We start from the raw sequence: 5,222 nt of genomic DNA, 5'->3' as shown, positions 1-5,222 counted from the left end.
AACTGTGCCACTGCCCCCCATCCCAATCTGAAGAAGGATTAGTTCAGTGGATGTTATCAAGCAGGAACGAACAGTTTGAGGGACTGGAACCAACATTAACTGACAAAAACCAACTTCCATCTAAATCATCATAAAAATGTATAAGTGAAAAATGGAGGGGGGGTGGTCAAAGGGGGTTTCAGATTGAACAAGATCATCACACTTTATCTAATACATTCAATTCTGGCTAGGGTATACCAAAATGGAAACAGGATAACTATAATACAAAACTTGCACAGCAGCACACTGTACACACCTGTGTTCCAAGCTCACTCCCGTTCCCCTAATGCTTCCAAATGTGCCAGCCTGTTGGGCCTGTCGATGAAAGAGCACATAGGTCTTCTCTTTTATCCAGTCTTTGTCATAAGGCTGGTATGTCTGGGTATCAGCTCAGTAAACAAGGCAGATGCCAGGTCATCAATAAAATCAAACAACTGATTGATATCATATGTGATAGACAGGCTTTTGGGATTCATTCTCTTTAGATGTTCTTCATAATTTTATAAACACCTTCCATACACTCATTCACAGATTCATAGTCAGCCTAAGTTCTGCCTTCTGGCCTCTCGGTAGGCTGTACCAGCAAGATGGTGTGAGACATCGCGCCAAAGTCTCCCCCTGCAGCCAATGCCACCCCTGCCGCCCCAACGGGCTTACCCGCAAGGCTGCTAACAGCCAATACTCCGGTATTCTGGCCTCGAGAATTCCATGGACTGTATAGTTCAGGGGTCGCTAAGAGTCAGACAGGACTGAGCGACTTTCACTTTCAAGTGTCAATCTACTGAAGAAGGTGGAACCATAGGAAAATAATTTTATACATGTTATGATAATATAGGAATGTGATAGAGGAACATGGACTTTTTGAAGTGCAAGTGAATTCAAAAGGAAGATCTTTCCAAGGGATAAAAGACAGAAAAAAAATCTTTCTTTTAGTTTGGCAATCTATCATAGCCAACGTGACTATATACCTTGTCAGTTACTAATTAGTATCTAGAAAAACAGGCATAAACTGGGACTTTCCTGTGTAAACCCAAGCTTATGGGGCCCTAACTTCCTCCAGAAAAAAAGAATATAGTATAAATAAGACTTACAAACAGCAATACCATTCTATTTATTCTCAGAAGTCACTCTGACGTCGCTATCCCATGTATCATGTAGTGCTATCACACTGCTCATTTATTCACGACAAAATCTCAGGATCATTCTAGACCTTCCCTATCTGCTCCATAGATCCCATTATAATATAAAGCATGTAAAACATATCTGTTCTTTTGTTCCATCACAATTGTCATGACTCTGAATGGGATCTTGTCATCTTATCCCTAGACTTTTTCAGTACCCGCTAATAAGTCTCCTTTCCTTCTGCCTATTATTCTCCATGAGGACCCAGATTAAATTACTTACAATCCGTATGTAATCATGGCATTCACTGGGACTCTGGGTTCAGTACATATACATTGACTGGTACATAGACTTCTCCTGATTTGCCCCACCCATCAGTTTGCTTTCTAACTTGCTGCTTCTTTCTCACTCTTTATATTTCAGACTTAATATATCCCCAAATATAGATACTTTTCTTCTACCTCTGATTTTTCTATATGCTGCTTCCTCTGCATATGCATTAAACATAAAAGTTCTCATTTATAATAGTAATCCAAGATGACACAGAGATGGATGACAAAGGGGATAATGCAGAGAGGAGGAAGTATTTTAAAATCAGTTAGGCAAACTTACATCAGATTTAGTTCAAAATTAGAATCAGGTGGACAATTAATCTGTTACATATTTATTATTTGTTTAGGATAGAAGAAAATCCTACATTAGATTAATTATATAAGATCTAGAATGTACCTTGAAATATTTAGAGACTGGCCTAGTACATATGCAAGTCATTGTGTTTTAACTGTTAAAAAAAAAATGAAACTGCTCTACAAAACACAAATTTAACTACCCCATGAAGCTAACAGGTTCCAACCCTTTATGAAAAATTCTATAATTTTTTTACTAGAGACTAGAGGAGAACTGTTAGTTTCACAGGTAAGGCTGAGAAGTCTAATAAGTTTGTATCCTACTGTTTGCCAAACCTACAAGCTGACTCCACAGGCTACATGACTGCAAATGTGTTTCTGGCATAAGCTCCCTTGTGAAAACTCTGAAAGCCAAATTTACCATCCTTAGCTGAGACGAGAAGCCACCGAGGGCATCAATAGCACCTCTGACCTTGGAGGAAAAATCTCACTGTTCAAAGTCAGAGAGTCACCTTTGGACCTTGAAAGGCTTGAAAGAAATACTGGAAATCAGGAGCTCTATTATTCTCTAAAAAAAAAACCCAAAACCACCAAACTATACTTAGTACATATCTACAGCAAACTTTTAGTAAATTAATGAAAACCCAAACTTTACATTGAATCACATCGCTTTGTTGTTCAGTTGATAAGTTGTGTCTGACTCTGCAACCCCAGGTACTGCAGCACGCCAGGCTTCCCTGTCCATCACTATCTTCACATCACTTTAGAATATTGATTATAAGTTGAAGAAACAAATTGGATAGTGTGCCCTTGACTGTGAATCTCTAATACACCAGGATGAAATATGCTCAAAGCCATAAATGCAAGAAGTCAGCCTAATTTTCGTATCAAAGTATTTTGATGTTGAGTGATATGGAATTTTGGTGATTACATACTCTATGAGCCAATGATTTATTTTTGCCATTCTTTTCAATTACAAGATACACTGCAGTTGTCCTCCCATAGTCCTGGTTTATTTATATTAGTCAAAACTTGAAAAACAACCAAGTGGTGCATCAAGTAATGAATGAATATACTAGTTGTGGTACATCCTTAGAATGGAGAATTTACTCGGCTATAAAAATGAAAGAACTACTGATTGATATATGCAACAGCATAAGTTCAAGAAAGAACACAAAGAAAAATGGATTTGAAAAAATAGTGAATGAATACTTCTCAAATTTGGTGAAAGTTTAAACTTACATATTGTTAATAAGTTCAGTTTATCTAAAGTAGGAAAACGTGAAGAAAACAAGACCTTGACATATCCTGAACAAATCATTAAATATAAAGGTAAAGAAAAAATGTTAAAGGTATCCAAATAAAACGGACACACTGCATACCTGGTTGCTTATATAGAAGACAAAAATAAAAAATAAATCCTCATCATAGTCAATGCAGATATGAATACAACTTTAAAGTGCTAAAAGAAATAAAATAGCTTTTCAATCAAGAATTTATACCCAAACATATTATCCTTCAAAATACAAAGATATTTTAGATTTTAAAAAAATGGTAGAATTTACTACCAGCAGATCTGCAGTAAAAGAACTGTCAAAGGAAGCTTTTCAGGCCAAAGTAAAATGATACCAAATAAAAACTCAGGTCTATAGAAAGGAATGGCATTATCCAAAATTATATATGGATAAATATTGAGATTATCTACAGTTGTAAATTGTTTAATAAGGCAAGGAAGAAGTAACAAATACATCTACCTAGCACCCTCTTAACTGGTCTTTGCATCTTTTCCAGAGTGTATTTTTCTTCAGCCTAATACATTCACTTGGAAATAAACTTCAAAACTTAACTAAGCCTTTATCAATTTCTTCAAATAACCATTTGTTTTACAATTATTAACTTCCTTAACTAAATGGTAAAAGATAAGACAGGTATTTTCTTTTGAAAAAAAAAACTTAAATATTGAAACATTATAATAATAGAACATAGCATGTTATATTATTGATATAATAATATATTATATATTAACATATAATCAGGAAATTACCAAAAAATGTTGTTATTAACTTTTTAAAATAGCCTGTATGCATTTAAGACAAAGGTATTGAAAAAGCCCAAATTATATTTAGGAAAGTCTTTAGGAATGGCAAATCTCTGTAAGAAAACATTCAATGTCAAGATTTAGGCTATCCTACATAAAATTTAGTAAGTACATAAAATGCAAGGTACATAAGAATATACAGTCAGGCCTTCTATATCCATAGGTTCAGCCAACCTAGGATTTCAATCCGCAATTGGTTGAACCCCCAGAAGCATCACCCGCAGATAAGAATAAATGGAAGGGCAACTGTACTCTGCCATGTTATATAAGGGACTTGAACATCTGAGGAATTTGATACATGTGAGGATCAAGAATCCACCTGCCAATGCAGGAGACTCAGGAGACATGGGTTCAATCTCTGGGTCAAGAAGATACCCTGGAGGAGAAAGTGAAAATCTACCCCAGCATTCTTGCCTGGACAATCCCACTGACAAAGGAGCCTGTCAGGTTGAGATTTATGGGATTGCAAAGAGTCAGACACAACTGAGTAAGTATGCAAGCACGAGGATCCTAGAATGAATGCCCCATGGATATCAAGAGGATTGTGCTCTTCATAGTCATATTTTATTAATTATATTATGTATATAATATATAATATATTATTGTATAATTATAATAATCATTCTATCTAGTCAGAAAATTTGTGAAAATATTAGACACACATTTCTGAAGAGGCAACTAACTTAAAGAGACTGTTTAGCATCTAATCTCACTTTAAAGAGAAAATAGTAACTTTTGAATGTGAATCATAGAATAAATATGATTGTAAAGGATGAGGCAAAATTTTAATATAAAACATCAAACGGTACTATAGACTAAAAGTAATCATTTTCTCCACTACTATCATTCTTCCTTACTTTCTGTGTCTCTTTTAAAAATGTTCAAATAAGTTCCTTAATTTCTTTATAGAGACATGATGATATTAACAGTAATTTTTATAATCCAATTCTTCTCTAAGTGCATTAAAGTTTAATGTAGTCTGGCAATGGCAATTCTAGCAAAAACATAATTTGCATAAAACATGAGGCAGCATGAAGCAGAGTTATTCAGAAGGGATTCAGGCTTCCGATGTTAACACTCACAATTTAATTCTATGCCATGAAAACACACACACAAGTTTACAATTCAGAATTAATCAAAGTTTCAATGTTTCAGAGATGGATCTGTCATACATCCTCAGATACTTCCAACTGTTCAGATCTCAGATATGAAAGTATACATCCCTGTAGATTACCTGTAGAATAACTGTAAATTAAAGGTAATTTAACATTAAAATAACTCATATTATTAAACACAGCTCTAATGAATTTAGCAATATCACATATATACAGAGAATT

The 5,222-nt window shown here is 34.7% G+C and overlaps 1 pseudogene; it reads right to left on the bottom strand.

Moving 5' to 3' along the window:
* Nucleotides 1-216: 216 nt before the first annotated feature.
* Nucleotides 217-640, bottom strand: LOC133254500 (enhancer of rudimentary homolog; annotated as a pseudogene).
* Between the last annotated feature and the right edge of the window lie 4,582 nt (nt 641-5,222).

The sequence above is a fragment of the Bos javanicus genome, chromosome 9 (genome assembly GCF_032452875.1).
Source record: "Bos javanicus breed banteng chromosome 9, ARS-OSU_banteng_1.0, whole genome shotgun sequence".
In the NCBI taxonomy this organism is placed as follows: Eukaryota; Metazoa; Chordata; class Mammalia; order Artiodactyla; family Bovidae; genus Bos; species Bos javanicus.
The sequence above is the reverse complement of the archived record's forward strand: the minus strand, read 5'-3'. Positions and strand labels throughout refer to the sequence as shown.